The sequence below is a fragment of the Protopterus annectens genome, chromosome 9.part0 (genome assembly GCF_019279795.1).
Source record: "Protopterus annectens isolate FY-2018-M chromosome 9.part0, PAN1.0, whole genome shotgun sequence".
NCBI classification, from domain to species: Eukaryota; Metazoa; Chordata; order Ceratodontiformes; family Protopteridae; genus Protopterus; species Protopterus annectens.
In genome coordinates this window covers 1,326,234,443-1,326,255,289 of record NC_056743.1, presented here as the reverse complement: position 1 = coordinate 1,326,255,289, position 20,847 = coordinate 1,326,234,443, and the positions used below count along the sequence as shown (strand labels likewise).

General features: G+C 40.2%; 1 long non-coding RNA gene across 1 annotated transcript in view; it reads right to left on the bottom strand.

The window, feature by feature from the left end:
• The window catches only part of LOC122810948, a 279,653-nt gene extending 259,106 nt beyond the window's left edge, over positions 1-20,547 (bottom strand). Inside the window, exon 1 of the long non-coding RNA XR_006366161.1 lies at positions 20,484-20,547. This is a non-coding gene — a long non-coding RNA (uncharacterized LOC122810948). The remainder of the gene's footprint in view (positions 1-20,483) is intronic.
• Between the last annotated feature and the right edge of the window lie 300 nt (positions 20,548-20,847).

Here is a 20,847-nt window from a genome sequence, read left to right as displayed (position 1 = left end):
TACATTTAAGAATAGGAATGTAAGCAAAAGTATTATCAGACTATCCTAAAGGGAACCAGCTGTATATATTGTGAGTAAGCAGCCCACAAACAACAAAGACTGGAGATCCAAATAGCACTAGTCAATAGAAATGTCATAGGTGAAAGAATTTCTGTTTGACTCCATAAAGTATGGTTACAAACATCTTTAGCTCTTGTCCATGACCCAAAATTGTTTATATCATTGCACTATTTCACAGACATACCCAAAAGTGTCCCCATATTGTAAGTTAGTATCAAATATTATAGACAAACTCATTTCAGTTTAGTACCAGCCCAAATAATCCAAGTCTGAACTATATCTGATATAAAACACAAGAAAGTGCACTGTAATAAGGTTTTAATGCTTTGAGCAGATGCTAAGACAGAAACTCCATCAACATATTCTTTTTATCAGATGCGATACAAAATCCAACTGATCAACTGCAAGCTAGAATCTGCACATCCTTAAATAACAAAGTATCGCTGCAGACACAAATGCTATGCTGTTTACATTTGCTAGACTATGCAGAAGTGCATGCTTTGTCTAGGTGTGTGAATCTGTTCAAATGCACAAATGCCTCATACCCCCTACAATCCCCCTATACTCCACTCTTAAACAAGCCCACCAGGGGAATAAGAACAGGTGCCAAGCAGCTACATACCAATGGTATAACAAGCAGTTATTCACTTACAGGGTTCAAAGAAAAGCCTTCTGGGTGTATTGATATACAAGTAAAGTTCTACGGTTACACATCCATTAATATGCACATCTAAGTCTTTAATATTATATATAATTTATTTATAGACTGACACACACACACACACACACACACACACACACACACACACACACACACACACACACACACACACACGGATTCCATTCCAGCAGTCTATCACTTTATCTGATCACAAGTGGTCTATAAAAAGTGATCTAATCACAGTTGCTGTAATGAGACTCTCCAATACATTTTAACAGCTATAACTCTGACAATAATTTTATGATATCTTTGACCAACGGTTTTAACTTTCTTATAGGTTTATAAGTAATATTGCTGTTTGATTTATCACAGTGTGGTGGAATGTACAAGTTGCTGTTGTGCTTCCTGTACATTTCTCTTTCTTCCACTGTGGTGTGACCAAAGAATTGTTAAATGTAAGTTAAGGAGTGAAGTTACCCACGTGGGTGGGGGTGGGGGGGGTGGGGGGGTTTACAGTGGGTAAAAAAGGAAACACGTGCACTTTTTTAAATGTTTCTGAGTTATGCTGAGTGAGCTGAAATGTGTTTAGATTAGATATGTTAGATTATTTGTCTTTAGATGTTACGTGTTTAGAGCAAATTACATGCTTTCTCAGTCTCTTTGTGTATATATATATATATGTATACATATACACACACATACATACATACACATGCATGCACACACTATACCTACAAAATATTCAGTTATAATACTAATGCTATAGTTCTGTGGACAATACCTTTATATGAGCATTCAAACACATGTAATCAGCAACAGACTGATCAGAGGTAATGGGAGGGGTTTATCAAGAACCCTTCAAGGCATCTCTCTGAAATACTATCAAGCATTTGAATTAAGTATATTTCTTATTTCAATTTACTTGCTGAGACCTGGCAAGGGCAATTAATGCACCCAATACAATGTCATTCTGACACAGCTACATCTTTGGATGGACAGCACAAAAAACTGCAACTGTGTTTTTAACAGAGATAAAGCAAAGATACAAAATGTGAAAAACACAATTATTTTTCAAGTAGAATGAAGCAATGTTGTAAAATCCGAAAATCTATATAAAATCTGAAATTGTTTTGTATAGATGCAGCAGAGATGTGAGAAGCTGTACAAAACATGTAAACAAAAACATAACAAACTACTTTCAAAGTTAGTGAGCTCATGTCTACGCACTTTGCCGGTCTGCATTCTGAAAATTCTAGTGAGAGGTAATTAAATTATTGTTACCTCCAGTTAAGAAGTGTTGTTTTTTTTTTCCCCATCCCCAGTATTAACCAATGAGGGTATCTTCATTCTGCTATGGCAAATTGGCTTCTACTTAAATCCTTACTTTGCTCTATTTTTGTTATTGACAGCAATATAATAGCTGGTATTTGTATAACACATCAAAGTGAGGGCTGAGGACCGCCAGTGATACAAAGGGAAGCAGACAGGACTCAGTAGCTGCCACTGCTTGCAGCAGCTTCTTACTTATCCTTGGGTTTGGAGCCCTAACTGCACAGCATGCAGTGACATCACTGAAAGACTGGTTGCTCACTGAGGCACAGCCCAGGAAGTGCAGCCACCAAGGCCCCCTAAGCAGACAGGTCTCTTTGGCTAGCCTGCCCTTCCAGCCTTGAATTCCTGTATAAGTGTAGGACTGCCCACAGTTAATGTGATCCTTTCCCTTCCAGGATATATACACTAACCCTCGTTGCCACACAATCATTAATCCCAGCTGCTACTTGAACACTGGTCATATGGGTCAGGGCTTTATCCCGCTAATCTACTGCTGTAGCACAACAAGATCGTTATGAGTTGGGTAGCTGTTAAGGTTTTTTGAATACCATCTATCTTTTCAAATTATTTCTTGTTATATTTCTTTGTGAAGACTATATTAGTTTATATATTAAATCTTCAAACTGTATCACCTAATCTTTTTATGTGCATTATCATATTATTCTTTTTTCAAAAGCTTGATGCTGGCTGTTTTATATATGAAAGTATTTAAAGGTAAGTGTTAAAACTGACAAATTTTCACTGCTGCCATCTACTTTCCTAGAAGGGAGTGGGGATGAGAAAGAGACGGACTGCTTAGCTACAGCTACCATAACACATTATATTAAGTTATCTCATATTAAGAGCGTACATTAACTTGTAACTTTAGTAGGCCAGACTGTTCTGGCTGATGACAGTGAATTACTGTAAATTTAGGAAGGGATTGAAGTACCACTGAATGTAACAGCTTTAGCCAATATATAGCTGCTGTCAATTGAGTACTCTAAATCGATGGTCTGCAAGTGAGGTGGCTGAATTCCTGAGGCAGCAGTGATCGTATGCATGTCAGCTATACAGCATGGAACCTATTTCGAAGTGACAAGAGGTTGCAGTAGTCCAAAGGAGTATTTTTCATTTTCATACATTCTTTAAACCAATCCCACTCAAATGTTACTGTAATTAATTTTATTTGGGATAGTGATGCAGATCTGTCCTTGGCATATTTAATCTGTGGCTGCTGTATGATATTGCAAACTGGACTTAACAGAACCTGTAAAACAGTTTTGGTACCAATAATTTGTGCACTCTTGAAATCAAAAGGCAAATGTGCAGCAGTATACATTGTACAGCAGTTATTTTTCAGAGTAGTTCAGAAACAGGCAGTGTGAACTCTTTAAGAGTATGGAAACGCAGAGGAAAATGATGAGAATATAAATCAAAATGGCCCCCATATTCTGATCTGACCAAGATGGGTTGATAGCTGCCATGTGTACAGTTACATTTCAGTTGTCTCAACCTGGGAACAGATTGGAAGAAGCAGCAGGTATGCAGCATACAGTAAAAGGGCAGCTCAATACATTCCTAGATGGTCTTCAAATGGAAAAATGGAGCAAGAACTACAAAACGTAGAGCTGGAGTTGGAGATGAAATACCTGGAAACTGAAGCAGATAAAAGAATAGAGTAGCCAGAGGTACAGTGGATGGCCGAGGAGAGCAGTGCCAGTGCTAAATCTTCACCAGATGAACATGAGTAACAGTGGTGAAAACCATGTCATGGAACACGGTTTCCCCAGTATAAAGAGGGGGTGCCTTTTACAGCTTTATTTCAGCATTCAAACATACATGTAATCAGCAAATGACTGATTAGGGGACAATGGCTGAATGTTTTAAGTCTACTGATCACAAGACAACACATGTAGTTAAGTTAAACAATGTTAATTTTTTTGACTTTTTAAAAGTGAAGAATTGTCTGCCAAATGATTCAGCCTTACTCCTAAAATGTTATGGAAACAAGTTTAAAGAACACATTAAAAAAAAGACTACAGCATCAGTAGTTTCACTTGAGAACTAAGAACTTACTTTAATATGTGGCTTAGTGGATGCCAAATGATTGCCTTGAATTACCTTATGGACAAGCACTCAGAACTTTGCCTGAGGATATGAGAATCTGGTCGTCAGAGCTAGAGGGCCTCACAGCTGAATAAATGGGAAGAAGGGGTGCTCTCTATCCAGCCATAAGTGTACAGCTGCATAACAGAGGTTTACCTAGTTCTTCACATCGGTTCATAGGGAGCATGTTCCACAGACAAAGGGGGAAGCCACTGCTTCTACTACATGCCACGTTCATGAGGTCAAATACAGTCAATCAAGTGTGTCATACATAGACCAAAGGATTGTTCAAAGTACTGAAAACTCAAAATAGTAAAAATGGGCATTTGTCCTTTCCCCACTGTTGTGCATTTCCACAGCTAGTATATGTAATTAGCATGGAATGGGCAGGGGGGCATACAGTGACATGCCCCCTGCATTACACAGGTTTTCAATACTTTTTGAGTTTTCCAAATTTTGGGTTTCAATATCTTGAGTTTTCAGTCAACTGATAGGAAACTCATTCTGTGATCTGTCCTTTCAGGCACAACATCAGTCTTTTTAGGAATGTTTATTTATATTTTTTTATATTTATTTTGTTTGGCTGGGAAAGTCAGACTGGGGAGAAATGCTCTTTTATTATTTCACATATACATAAATTATAGCATAAAGTGCAGACCTCAAAATGTTTTTACATGACTTACAGATATCAAAACATTTTTACAATAAAATGAAAATAAATGTATATGATTTGCATAGACAGTAATAGGTTCCTGGGTGATTACAAGGCTAACAACCCCAGAGGGACTTTTAAGCCCAGCTGTGCTTCCCAAGGTGAGACTCAAACCCTGTGCTTTGTGTCTGTCGGTAAACACCTTAATCATTATGCTAATCAACAACCCTTTCACAACAATATTTTAGAGAAAAAGAAGTAGTTTAGAGGACATTAGTTTGTACAAGTTTAGAATATGTAAGTAACAGTAAAAGCCTAAAAGTAATGACTGGTGCTAATTAGTCAGAGAACTGTAAGAGATGTGTTTGTTATAGGAGTAACATTTAGAGCTTAGATGTTTATAGAGTGAAGATCGATCAGTCAGGTTAGTTGACTTCAGTATCTCTAATCTGATTTTCAGTTTCTTTTTTACCCCCCCCCCCCCACCACCACCATTTTGGAGAAGGATGTACAAGAGTTCCTGATGAAATTCTAAAAAATTGCAACAACTGCTATCTTAGGAATAGAGACACGGAAAATGTGAACATACAGATTTTATGCTACATCCAAGGCTGAGGTACTTCAGTCTTCGTCTTCCTTCGGGGTGGAAGGCAGTGTCAACAAAGACACCTGCACAAACAGTGATTCGTTGCTTTTCTCATGGAATTGCTCTTTGTTTTTCAAATTTGCAGGACTTATAACTGCAGCTGATACACTTCTGAAAAGGATGTCATTACACTGACATGCAACATATTTTGTCATGCAGTTCTTTAACAAAAAATATAGACATTATCAAAATTATATCTTTAGGGTTTTTAACTATGAAAGTTATGTGTCTGAGCATCCATGGTTATAGCTTTTACTGAACACTGTGAAACTGTCAAAATAAGATTCCAGTACGGCATCTAAAAATCCTTGTAACAAAAGGGCAGCATTTTTTGTGGGATGAAAATTCTAGTGTTTCAGCAGTGGTTATTCATGATGTTAATTCTTAGACTAGCAGCAAATAACTAGTGTAGTATTGTGCATAAGTGCTATGAGTTGTGTTGAGGCTGAGACGTCATGGCTGATCCACTTGTTGGTGCAACCTCCATTTCTACATGTCTTTTGGACTGGGTACATGATCAAAGGCCTCAGTTTTGCTCAGGCCAACACAATTATTTTAGCAGTAATTATCATTCTGTTTATACATTTGCTAAGTTCCTTGGGAAAAATGCTGGAATTGCTTATAATAAGAACCTAGTTCTTCTTTCGACTTTTCCCAGTTAGGGGTCACCACAGCGGAACTCCGGTCTGCTAATGACTGGTAGTAGATTTTTTACGGGTGCTGAGGTGCCAGCTCGATGCCCAACCTTCAATGAAGGCACGCCCAATCTATGCATGTCTTTCGAACGCCACTCGACTGCGGGGAGGACATGCAGACTCCACACAGAAGGCGCTCCAGCCGAGAATCGAATGGGAGAACCTCTTGCTGTGAGGCAACAACGCTACCGCTGCACCACCGCGGCTTCTATAATGAGACCCTAGTCATTTGTACTAATTCAACCCTTTTTCTTTTTTTCAGTGTTTCACTGAGCTGCAGAACTGCTTTGTTTGCCTCTGTAATGGCACATATTTTTAGTGTTGCACATTTGGCAGCTTATCTTGTGATCACTGAAAGTTCAAGATAAGAACTAAACTTACTTTCAGTTACCAAATTCATTCTCTACCATACAAGAGTACTCCAACATAACCACACATATACAGATCTCATCATCATCATCATCCCCGTTTTCCCATTTACATGGGGTCGGGGTATTGTATTAACTGTCGCCAACTCTCTAGATTCAGTGCCACTCTCCTGCCTTCTTCAATATTCATGCCTGACTGTCGCAGATCTTCTTTCACACAATCCATCCACCTCTTTGCTGGACGCCCTCGCTTCCTCTTACCTTCTTCCTGTCTGTCCCAAATCCTCCTCAGCAGATTGTCTTCTGCTTTTCTACACGTGCCCATGCCATCGTAATCTGTTTTCTTTGATCTTTTCTGCAATTGGAGCTACTTTGGCTTCTGCACTTATGTCCTCATTTCTTCACCTGTCCCGCAGTGTGCATCCTACCACCTTTCTCAGGCACTTCATTTTCATCACCTCTAGCTTCTTCAACTGTTCTGCCTTTACTGCCCAGGTTTCTGTACCATACAGTAGTACTGGTCACACCACTGTCTTGTACACCTTACTTTTCAGCTTCTTTGGCATTCTTCTGTCATAGACTACACCTGATACTCTATGCCAGTTGGCTGCAGCCCCTCTGATTCTAGCTTTGACCTCTTCATTCGGACTACCCTTCTCCTCAACCACCCCTCCCAAATACTTGAAGCTGTTTACCTGTTCCACTATCTTCTCATCTATCTCTATTCTCAGCTTCTTCTGATTTCCCCAATCTGCTGCCATTATCACCATCTTATCTGTTTACATTCATCCCATGTGCCTTCAGATTTGCATTCCATTCTCCTATCCTTTGCTGTAGTTCTAGCTCAGAGTCTGCCTGTACTGCCACATCATCTGCATGCAGCAGCTTTATTGATCTGTCCCCTCCAACCTGTTTGCTGATGTTATCCATTACCAGTATGAACAGCAGTGGGCTCAGAGCTGAACCCTGGTGTACACCCACTCCCACTGGGAACCCCTCAGTGAGACCAAACACTGTTCATACTTGAGTCACCGGGTCCTTGTACATAGCCTGTACTAATTCTACCAATGTTTCTGGGACTTCAAACCAGCACAGTACTGCCCAGATCAGCTTTCTTGGGATCTTGTCATATGCTTTGTCCAAGTCTAGGAAAGCCCAGTTTGACTCTGTCCTCTTCTCTAGTTTCTTCTCAAGTATCTGTCTCAATGCAAACATCGGGTCAGTTGTGCTGCATCCTGATCTGAATCCGAACTGTTCATCTCCCATCTTACATTCTACTATTCTGCGTATCCGTTTATCAATCACCCTCTCCAGAACTTTTATGCAATGTGGTAGGAGTATGATGCCTCTGTACTGTCCACAGTTGTGGATGTGCCCCAACATATACAGATCTAACATTTAGATTTTGTTTTGGAATATAAACAGGCAACTTGAAAGAGTCCTTGGGCATTAATATCTATGTAGAATCCATATTAAATAGAAGAGCTTGTCCATCATAAAAGTAGATGTGAAAACAGCTTCTCATAGCTACTCAAAAGTAATAGAACACTGTTGACACACTGTATAGTCTTATATACAATTTCCTGAAACCTGTGGAGAAGCTATATGTCTCCGGGACTTTTTGTTTTAAGATTATGTGCTTTCATGTACTGATACCTTATATATCACACCCAACATAAGTCAGAGATTATGATTCAAGCATGGTATCTATTTTATGCACTACAACTGCTGGCAGTTAAGGCAGAGGACTAAAGCTCTGGCTGGTATATGAACTGCTTCCTGTTCCAAGGGTACAGGGTTTGAATCTTTCCCTCTTAATTTGCCTACTGTGTGACCTTGAGCAAGTCAGTTAACTAGACAGTGCCTTGAGCAATTGAGAATTTGAGAGAAACTACTTGAGGGTCTCCTGGACACACCCCTTCCAATAAGACCATATTTTTCCAGAGTTGAGTCTGAAAAAGTTGTAGATATTGAAATCCTGCACCGAGGGGGTGCTATCTCTGTTCTGAAACCATGTTTCACTAACTGTGCAGATATCTCTATTTTATATCTATGTTTTTGACAGTTAGGAATGCTGTAAGCACTGCAATTTCTTGTTTAGGCTTCTAGCATTGGGCAGTGCTACCTTCATATAATTTTGATTTTGTCTGGCTATGTGGATAATTTGAGGAGACTGACTGCCTATAATAATAATAATAAAAAAACACTACTGGGGAGAAAAAATGCTGGCTAATGTATGGAAGCCATGAGGACAGAGGTGCAAGCCATCCCAATCAAAGCAGCTAGGGCCATCAATCATCTCTTCTCGGCTGATGTGGATCCCCTTAAAATAACAAGAGCCAAGCCAAAAGTCAATTATCTTTCAGTTGTATTACGGCATCATTCTTGGTGATGATACTCAATACTATTTCAATCAAATTCCTGATGCACAGAGAGCTCAGTCATGTTTCTCTTCATAGGAAGTTACTAGGCTAATGGCCCTAGGGGCCTTACAAGTCTAGCCAAGTTATACCCTTATTTCCATGATCAGCACCTATTGCCCCTGTCCAAGAGGGACACAGATGGAACCCCCAGGGTGAATTTACAATTACCCATCAAATCGCTCAGATTGCATTTGAAGAGAGCTAATGAGGTGCTCTGTTTTTCATGAAGTGGGAGTCTATTCCAAAGGTGTGGTAACCTCTGGGAGACAAATCTGTCCCTCCAGCTACTAACGGCACATACCAGGTTAAGGTCTTTAGCATGAGTAACTCGTGTACCATTTGACTTGCGGATATGCATAATTTCCAATAAAGCAGTGTCAGAGATTGCCTTATAAGCAAGGCAGAGATTGCCTCTGAGTAGTCTGTTTGAAACAGAATAAAGTGACAGTGATTTCAGATGATCCAGATAGGGCAGGTGCTGAAGACCTTGAATTTTCCTTGTCAGGAACCTTTGTGGTCTCTCTAATTGCTGCAGGTGCTTGGCAAGGTACATACCAAAATGAACGTTGTACTCAATTATTGGCCTGATGAGAGAAGAGTACAGGGAGGTTATAACTTCTTTTCTTCTGGAGGCAATGCCCTTACTTATGAGATGAGCAATATAGAATGCCCTTCTTACCACTGTAAAGAGATGGTGATTAAAGGTAAGGTTGTTGTCAACCTGTGGCCCAGGTGTCTCACCACTGAGTGCGTACTTAGGCTGCTGCTATTAATGTGGTAGTTAGCAGGAACATTGCTCTTACCGAAAGGGATGAGGATACATTTTTTGCATTGAGTTTAAGGCCATGGCTTTGGCATCAATCATTTGTTTGTGTAAGACCCTCTTGTAGGATGTTGTCATTATTTGGAGATTCTGTGACTACTCCCAGTTTAAGTCATCAGCAAACTTTGTCAGCCACAGACTTTTAGTTTTTGCTTGTACTTCAGACAAATTGATTCTAAACAGTAGAGGTCCCAGGACTGATCCTTGTGGAACACTACTGGTTACTAGTCTAGGGCCTTGGTGACTGCCTCGAAGAAGTCCACCAAGTTTACCAGGCATGATCTCCCTTTGACAAATCCAAAGTAGGGTCAAGTGTTTGGCGATTTCATAGATCTTTCTTGATAAGGTCCATGATGATTCACTCCATGGCCTTTCAGATAAGGCTAGTCAGGCTAATAGGTCTATAGTGCCCGGGGTCAGTGGAAGTACCACCTTTGTGCAAGGGAATAATGGTGGCCATTTTTCATTCAGCTGGGACAAAGCCGGTACTTAGACTATGATTGAAAAGAGTACCCAATGGTGTTGATAATTCTTGTTGGAACCCATGTGGGACACAGCCTGGAATGTTATCAGATCCCATAGATGCTGTATTTTCATGTGATAGAAAGAGGTAAGTCTCAAATCATTCACTCCCACATGCACAAAGACCAGGTCAAATGAGTACTTAGGGTGAGGGGATGTGAGGGCCCTACTGACACTGTGGATCCTGGGACCCGAGAAGGTAGCTAACCATTACCCCATCTTTGCTCAGCCTGATAAGTGATGCATCTCTGTCTCACCTAGGACTAAGATGTTACCAGATGCTGGCTCTGCACTGTTGCTTAAAAGACTTTGTCCTGTCTGTTGAGTGACCCCTCATTATAGTTATGTTTTCTGCAGTGGATGTGTATATTGTCTGCCTGCCAGTGTGGCACTGAGTGTCCTCCACACCAAACCTTCATCCAAGAGGCCTTTGTGGTTTTTCACAGTGATTTTTTTTTTACAAGAAGGCTTATTTGTTGGATTAGGACATGGTGGTCATGGTCGTGTGAGGTGGATGAAAAAACTGACAACATGCTGGGTACACTCAACATTTTTATAAGAGATGCTGGCCTCCAAGTTGTAGATACATACACCTCTTCAATATAGAATCATTTAGTGGAAGAAGTAATTGGCTGTCAGTGAGCATGAGGCAGTTTTTGCATTGCATCAAGATGTCAAGTTGTATCAGGCTGACAACAGATGGTGAGGTAGAATCATTTAGTGGAAGAAGTAATTAGCTGTCAGTGAGCATGAGGCAGTTTTTGCATTGCATCAAGATGTCAAGTTGTATCAGGCTGACAACAGATGGTGAGGTGTACTGCGACTTTTGTGATATAAAGTGACTGGTGAAAAGAGGGGATACTAATACAGTTTAATTGCAGGAAGAGATGTACATATCAGTTTACTTTTATATTGATCGTATATGATCAACCTACCACTTTGTTGACCCATTTTCCGAGAATTCGAATCTGCAACACTTCTTAAATGTCGAATTTCAACATTTCCAGCCGCGTCACATCTCCACACCAGTGCTACCATAGGTCAAAAGGGGGCGAGATTTAACCGTTCGCATATATGTTTTTCGGCATTTGGGACGTTTGCATTTCGGAGTTAGAGCATGGTTGACCTTTTTGAGATTGCTGTTTTAAAGGTAAACTGTATATATCAGAATATAAGGAGGAACAATGAGTCAAAACAGCAGTTACAATTATATATATATATATACACATACATACACATATATATCTATATATACATACATACACACAGAAGCAGAAACTAAAGAATACAAAAGTCAGTAAAAAGTGTAGCAACAACTAAAGTATACTCGATTCAGTGACTACCAGCTCGGCCTGGGTGCCCTAACAACAGCTTACTACAAGTCATTTGGCTCAGGTGCCACAACGACTTACTACTATGATGAGACAATCTGTAGTTTACAGTTAAAAGTGGACTCGGGCACAGGATGACTGCAGCAGACAAAGCAAATGATGAGTACAAAAGGCAGTAAGGGCAACAGCAATAAGTTATTGTTACTTATAACAACTACAAGTTGGCTTGGATGCCGCCATTGCAGTTTGAGTGCAAATTTACAAATCAAAGCAATCACTATACTCGAGTTCAGAGTGTCCACAGCTGGCAAAAGTAGTCAAATGAGACAGTAAGCAGAATGTCTACAGCTAGAGGAAACTCTACCAAAAATTATTATTTTCAATACACATTCTTAACTCTACACACTACGTATGAGCATCCATAACAGTTTACAACTGCTCTCAGTCCCTAGCTAGATTCCAGTGTCCACTCAGTTCAGTACTGAATGATTTAAGTGTCAGAGCTGACATCACATAGAGATATTTTTTATTTTTTTTTTACCAAACCAGATGGTGCAAACATTTGGAACTTTTGCAAATAGTTTTCTACAGTATCCAAGCATACTGTGGACTATGCAACACTTTCCAGTCAGGTGTAGAGCAGCCCAACAAAGTAGAAGAATGATGATATCTACAGACACCCCAAGTTTAAACGTTTTGCAGCATTATTGACTCCAAATGATACCAGAGACTGACTGACAGAAATGTTCGGCAGGAATGCGTGTTATTCCTGTTGAGCACAATAAAAATGTGTGAATACATGCCTTTCTTTATTTTCCCTGTTGCATTATGAGGAAGACTAATGTACAGCATAGTAAAGAAACTTAAGGGTTAAATATAACTCAAGACACAAGAATGCCTGAAATTGCTGTCAGTCGTGACAGTTAATTATTCCCTGCCTCAAGCCGCATGTCCTTCCTAGGCTAGTCCTAATCTTAACAGTTGCCTTTTTTTGGCTCTCACCATTGTTCTGATCATCTACCCAATTACTGGAGTCCTCCTTCATGTCACTGATCAGTACTCAGAAATGATGTTACAGAAGACATGTCAGATTGTGCACTGGTCACTGTTCATAATGATGTCTGCAACAGTGTGGTCTTTTAAAAAAGGGTCGCTCCTCGGGAAGTTGGCAGTCTGAGAATGGACCCAATTGTCCCCAGGATGGATATCTACAGAATGGTTCCAGTATGCCTTCATCTTTAGTGCTTTAGAAATAAATATTTTTATATCCTGCTCCTAACTCTGCACCACTCAGTAGTTTAGATGCAGTGGATAACTACTTTACTGGACTACAATGCACACTTAGAAGCACAAGCATATCAAATATCCCGGTGACAGCTGCATCATTCTTAGAAGTGTAGAACTTATTGCTGGACTTTTCCTGTTGATACACTGCCTTACCTCCAATAGATGGCCATGTTACAGTAGTCCTCACTACCTCCCTACCCCCAGGATGAGTTAGCTGATGCCTGCTGCTCACTCCCATCTTTTCCTGCCTCCAGCATCTGGGCCACTAATCCATCACAGGTTATCTGAGGAGCAGTCAGGGCTTTATCCCTCAATTCTATGAAGTCAGTGACCCAAGCTAGAATGGTTCATAAAAGAATGTGGTGGAATACCAATGGTCACTATCTGACACAAAGAACCTATGTGCAGTCATATGTGATGATGTAAGGATGCCATGGGTATATTAAAAAGAATGAGTGTTTGCACAAGGAAATGCATCAAAAGTAGATGGAAAGGGAAAACTGTTACTGGATCTGTCAGTGAGTAGAGTCACAGGGGACAGGTCATACTGCATCTATTTTACAAGGTTACAGTTCAGTAAATACACTGACTAGTATTCATAAATTATGTCTGCAACTGTATAGGGCTAAAGCACACACACACACACACACACACACACACAGACACACACACACACACACACGGGTCATATGCAATACACAAAACTAGTCAAACGTCTGAGTATCTTTATATACTCTGTATATATGAAAGAGCTTGGGTATACAGCAGGTATGCAAATGATCTGCTTCCGCATCTTCCTTAATTTACAGATATGTTTATTGGAAAGAAAGTGTATACAAGAGGCACAAATTTACAAACTATAACTGTAGAGAGCCCTCAGCCACATTAGTAGCCAAGTACCCAATGTCCCAATGTCCCAATGAAGGTGATGTGCTGCTCAGCGTAGCATAACTGAGTAACAACATCAGTAAAAGGGAACTGCATAAAACATACGAATAAGTAAAAGGCAGAAAAGCCATATCCCATAGTGGAGTACAGTGCGCACTTATACATAACGACACCCCTTCTGCATCTAACACAGTAACAACAAGCTCCTGCCACTGGGAGTAAAGCCAACACCAGATCCTCCATTATGTCCCATTTGCTATTTTACATATGATAATGTTTTACGATGCCATCTGCAGCAGCATTAATATTTGTTTATAGCACAACAGTGCGACGAATACCCACACATGCACAAACGCATGTACACACACACAGTGCTTTGTGCTCTGTAGTCTGTTTTTAGTGGTACTTCACATCAGTATTTACACAGGTATCATTGTATGCATACACTGCAGTCACAAAATGTGTACCACAGAAATGCCACCATTGGTAGCATGTCCACTGTGCTCCTCTCCCATGAGACACTGATGTCATTATCTAGGTTCACATGTAAGGACTAACACTAACATACACACAAAGATAAAGAAACACATATTCATAACAATGACTTCTTTCATGTGTGTGTGTCTATGTTTGTTTATATCTTCTACTGTGTGTGTGTGTGTGTGTGTGTGTGTGTGTGTGTGTGTGTGTGTGTGTGTGTGTGTGTATGTGTATATATATGTGTGTGCGCTGGGAATGAAATATCCCCCATGGTACTATACTATGGCATACAACATTCCTGAACCTCTTATCTTCCTTGCAGGATCCTTGCAGGACTTTATAAGAATATTGTATCGGTACTGAATACAGTCCTGGTAAGAACTGGGTAGCTGGGCAAATGCCAGTTGTATAATGCTAAATATGTTAACACTGGATAGGCTAAAATGGCATAAGAACAGACAGCAGAGTATGAACAACAATTTGTGTGAATAGGACATTGTGTGATAGATCTGAATTGGCTCTGTGACTCAGTGTCTCAGTGTGACTGCTTTGAGGTTGACTACAGGTAAGATTACACTGTCCTACTCTTCACTGTTGCTATTCCACATAGAAGGGATGTCCTGCCCAGGGCAGTCCGACGCTCAACCAGTATGAAAAAGTCTAAAAAAGATCTTGGATGCACTGTACTTCACATTTATGCTCCCTGCACAGAATGCAGAGCATAGAAGGGATGTATGGATGCAACTAAGTAGAACTGAATTGCCCCAGAAGGGAACAGTCGCCATGGAACAAAGGAATCCATGCACATCCAGAAGGAAAAAATGCAGAACAAATAAGAGGGGGTTGGCAGGAGGGAGCAAATACTGCAACAGTGAACAGAAGGACATCTACTGTTAAGGCAAGATTTTACACAACTGCACCATGTCCTTCTATATCACTGTTGCAGTATTTTACATAGAAGGGAGAGTAAAAAAGCTCAAGAAACAGAATGGGAAGTGAAGGCCGAGGACAGCCCTCAACAAACCCACATAAAATGGTTTTAGAAAAACCTGCTCTGGCCCTAGAAACTATATCCAACTTGTAATGCTTAGTAAAGGTATGCAACGAAGGCCAAGTAGCAGCTTCAAAGATGGAATTGGTGTCTAACCCTTGAAGAAGGCAACAGCCCTAGAGGAATGAACTCTAATAGAAGTAGACAGAGATTTGCTATGGAAATAAAAGTTAATGGCCTTAGACATCCAGGAGGAGATGGTTTGCTTAGAAACTGCCAACCTGAGATATAAGGAAACAAAACATTGATCAGAATTACGAATAGTCCTAGTTTTATCCAAATAGTACCTGAGCTGTCTGTGCAAACCCAAGGTATGCAGGACCTTCAAACTAGCAGAAAGGAAAAATGAAGGGATTTGCACCGACTGATTCAAGGACAACTCATTTACTACCCTGGGCATAAAAGAAGGAATAGTACAAAGTGATACCCTGCTCCTGTGAAAAAAACAAGAACGGAGGAATGGCCATAAGGAGGGCATAGAGCTCAGAAACCCTCTGAGCAGAACTAAGAGCTAGCATAAAAAAATAAAATAAATAAAATAAAAAAAGTCTTTCAGGTACAATGTTGAAAAGAAGTAGAATCTGCTGGGTCAGTAGGAGTAGTATCCTGAGTCAATTTTTCAAAACAAAATTAAGGTCTCAAGGAGGAGTAACAGGTTTTTTTTGAGGCCTAATATGCAGGATGCCTTTATGAAATTGTTTGATCTCAAAACAAAAGGTAAAAGGAAGATTCAAGGGCAGACAATCAGAAATGGCTGACAAATTGGCCTTCACAAAGAAGAACAGACCAAGCCAGACTGGAGCAACTCACACAAATAAGAGGACCAGAGGGACCTCCACTGAAAAATGGTCCTGGTTATGAGCATGGCACCAGACCAAAAATATTTTCCATTTGGACATATGAGATTTTCTGGTAGAAGGTTTCTTCCTTGCCTTCGGTAAAATGGTGAGCATGTGCTCAGAAAAGAGGTGCTTGAAAGGGATCAAAACCCTATCACCCACAATATCAGGTGCAGAGTGGACAATTGGGATGGATGAGAGACCCCTTGTCCTGTGTGAGGAGATCCAACCAATGAGGTAACTTGTGATATTTGCCCATGGCCAGATGCATTAATAGGGGGAATCAGTCAAAAAGGAGTCACTAGCAAGATTTTGGGGGAGTCCACCTGAATCTTCTGCAGGACTCTTGGAAGTAGAGGAAGAGGAGGGAAAGCATAAAAAAATCCCTTTCCAAGGAAAGGAAATGGCATCTGTCTTTCATGTCAAATGGCAGGGCACTCTGGAACAGAAGAGAGGAAGCTGTCTGTCCAGAGGGGAGGCAAAAAGATCTACCTGAGGAATACCCATCCGATGGACAATAGGACAGACAAAACTAATGTTTAAGGTCTTGCAAGGCTTTTTCTTGAAGCGACTTTAACATGTCAGCAGCAGCAGTCCCAAAAAGATGTGCATTATTCAAAGGAGCACTCAACTTGGCCTTAATGTCCTCAGGTAGAGACTGTAGACAAAGCCAAGAATAACGCCTCATGATGGACAATTAATAGAGTGGTGAGCCACTTGAGAAGCAGAACCTAAAAAAGTTAAGGCAGAGGATTTTCCTTCAGAATCAGGGAGTTCAGAGATAACTGGACAAGCCTGAGCAATCAAGGCCAGAGCATACCGGGTCATGTGGGTCTGGTAATTAATAGCCCTAAAGACCAAAGAAGAGGCAGTGTAAACTTTCTTGCCAGCCCTCTTCATTACCTTACTATCCTTACCAGAGGGCAAAAGTTTAAAAGGTTTGTCAGAAGAGATTGACACCACAGCAGGATCAGCAGAAGGACATTTAAATAAAAGCGGACAACCCTCAGGAACCTTATAGAACCTATTATGTTTATTACCAGCAGGAGGCTGAGAATCAGGAGACCTGGAAGCAACAAGGAAAGTATCTAACAAGGCAGCCACCACAGGAGGAACTGCTGATGGTTTAGGAGTGTCCTCCTGAAGCAACTCATAATATCTTCTCTGAATAACTGACACTTGAGAAGAATCCCACTTAAAGTATTCCATCATCCTAGCAATTGTGCCCCCAAAGGACAATTCCTCAAAAGGAGACTCAGGGCTAACAGACTCCTCTTCATCCATAAGCCAAAGGGAAAGGCATCTGTGAAGAACAGGACAAAGACCCCTCACCAGGCACGGAATCCTTATCTCAGAAATATAGAGATTCAAGGAGGAGAAGGTACTGAAACCCCTTGAGGAGGCTTTAGGGCCATTAAGGCCGAAAAACAAACCAGAGTAAACATTTGCCATTCCCTTTGAGGATCCATAGGATGGACCGAAACATGCTTCAGTTTTTGTCTTTTCTTAGAAAGGACATCAGCCCTAACAAATACTGGAGGTTCCAAGCCTTGGTGAGATTTGACAAGAGAACCCAGTACTTCTGCCCTGACCAATATCTGCAGAATCCCTCTAGGTCCCTCCGAGATAATCAACTGCAAAGCCTCAGAGGTCATGGCAGAGGAATCCAACATAAACACTGAATGACCTACAGAGCTATTACCTGCTTGTAGAGGGACATCTGGTGGTGGCTGGACAGCTAAAGAATCTGTCCAAGACTTCTTGGCCTTCTTTTTACCTAGCAGGAGTATATCAGGGTTAAAGGATTCTGCTGTGGTACCCTGGGCTAACTGTTTAAGCCATTGGTTTTCAGGATAAATGTACAGGGAAGACAAACGGCTTCTGAGTATCTTAGGCACAAATGCCTTAGAGATACTATGAGAGGTATGGTTGTGGAAAGCACCTAAACAAAAAGGACACTGTTCGTGATGATCCTTATGGGGGACTCTCACTCCCACACTGACATTTTCCCTTCTTGAATGACATTAGCTGTAGGTAGTAAAATAAAATATAAAACCAAGAAAACTACAAAAAAATAAAAATAAATAAAAAGCAACCCTAACAGGGCACTTACCTGGTGTTACTAAATATTCAGTACAGGAACAAGGTGTTCAGACCAACCGGTAAAAATGGCATTTGAACTGATGGCAAAGAAGTTCTAGGTAGTTGCGTCCGTACATTCCTTTTATGCTCTACTTTCTGTGCGCGAAGCATGAATGTGATGTATGTTGCATACAAGATACTTTTTAGGCATTTTTCATACTCGGTGAGCACTGGGCTGCCTTGGGGGTGGGGGGCATCCCTATGTAGAATACTGCAACAGTGATATAGAAGGTCATCAGCACAAATAAACTCCACTGTCCTTACAAATGTCCTTCTGCAAGTAAATGCTATTTAAGAGTACTGCAGATGGCATTACTGCTTTATCAGTGAATTCAGCTGACAAAATACTTGTTCTCACCCTTAGAAGTAACATGCATCAAATGGCAGTCCAATTTCCTGTGTGTGTGTCTGTGTGATTTTTTTTGTTTGTTTGTATATTTCTTTCAAGAGCTCTGGCATAGCTAATAAAATTAGACAGATCTAGCACATAACATATTGGCAGATGACTGAAGACTCAATGGCCAAATATTTCTTTTCTGGTAGTTGTAGAGTTAAGCATGCATACATCATGTATCCCATGAGCTACATGTTTTAAAATAAATGTATTTTTGCAATGCTGTAATAGAACTTAAAGTTAAAATGGCATTTTGATGTTTATATTGCCGAGTTAGCTGGTTTGACTGTTCACTTATACTGGGATACAGCACTGATACGCAAGGGCCTTTTTCAGACTCAGCCCAGGAACACTGTCTTGTTAAATGACTTACACACAGTAGGGAAATGGATTAAAGTATGAATCTGGTTAACAGATTGTAGCCTTCATCTTCTACATGGTTAAATGGCTTTTCCTTCCTTTGGGGTGGAGACTTTGAAGTACAATTGCAAAAATCCTGGCTACAAACCAATTGTTAGTACCTTCTATGTTCATATTTGTCGCTGAGTGGCAACCAGTCACGACTTGTATAATAAAAAATAAGGACACTACAGGGTAAGCAGATTTGTGTGTGTGTGTGCCTTGAGAAACAGCAGCAAAGCTTCAGAGGCTATCCACTGTTGCTGTCACTTCCACAAGTATACACACATATTAAGTTTACCTTACATTTAAATCACTTGGTATAATACACATCTTCTCTATCTAAAATAAATCATGCAGAATATTTCTGAAAATGTTCAGCTGATGTGTGCTACAAGCCTTCGTATAATACACATCTATGTGATAACAATAAAAACGTCCTGTAAATGGAGCTTCTTTACGACATGTTATTAGAGACCGCTTCAAGTTCTAACAGCACAGTGCTCAAGATCCAATTACATGGTATTCCAGTAGCTTGGCATACACCCTAGGTAAACACAAATAGGTACACACACACTTGCTGTACGAATAGCAAAGGAAAGCAATCACCCAGTTAAGGGGAAAATGTGCTTCTCTCTCTCCCTGAGAAAGTAAATTAATTAAATTAAATAAATAAATAATAAAAAAATAACCAGATTATGAGATGAATTACATACGTATCCCTGCCTGAGAATACTCTGTGTAAACCAACTCGGAGATGCTTTATGATACGAAAACTTCAGCATTAATATTGCACTGACCTTAAAAGAAAGAGCAATATTTTCTTGAACCCATGGTCCAAAAACTCAGAATTTTTAAGCATACTGAAAATAAAATATACAACAGTAGAACTAAGCTGGTATTTCCTTTTTGGCTTGGAACTTTCAAATTAGGTGCTTTAATGCTTATATAATAGCTGCCAGTAAATGTAACACTATGCGGCACTAACAGCAATAAACGGGGCAACATGAAGAAAGGGACTCAGGGCCATTTAATCCAAAGGTTTTGGCAACAACCTAAGAGAACATAACTTGACCTAAAAACCCTAGGACTTTTAATGAGTATCAAACACAGTGTAACTGATGCTAGTAATTCAGTAGGCCTGTGTGAGATTCCAACAAGGCTCCAGTAGTCTGTCATGTGAGCAGATCACTTAGCTCTGCCTTTATAAACTGCTCTGGCTGGGCTTAGAAACCCTTTGCCTTGTTATCTCCAAAAGGTCTCCGAAATGCTCACCCAAGACAACTATTGTGTATCTAATATAAACAGTAATTACACATTTAGAATACATGAATCTGCCCAACAGAAATTTCAAGAAAACTACCAGAAACCTTCCTGCAAAAATTAATTAGATATCATATACCTGAAATTCAAGCACAGATTAACCTCCTGCCTGTTTCATCCTTGACTGTTCCTGCAATACACTTGCATAAGGTCATGTGACATTGACCATTTAAAGATACAGCTCAGCATTACAGCAAACTATATATGAGCTCTGAAAATGCTTAATGTCTTACTGCTGTCTGAAGGATCAGTGTCAAAACATCTATTTCTTAAAGATTTTTGAATATGTGTAAAGACCATAAATGCAAGTCATATCTGCAGTAGAAGTACACTGATTCAGAACTGATCTTTTCAAATTATTTTGAATGTAAACTGAAAAGGGCATAAGACATTCTTTTGTGTGTCAAATCTAAACCTCTTATGTAGCAGCTATGAATAGTATG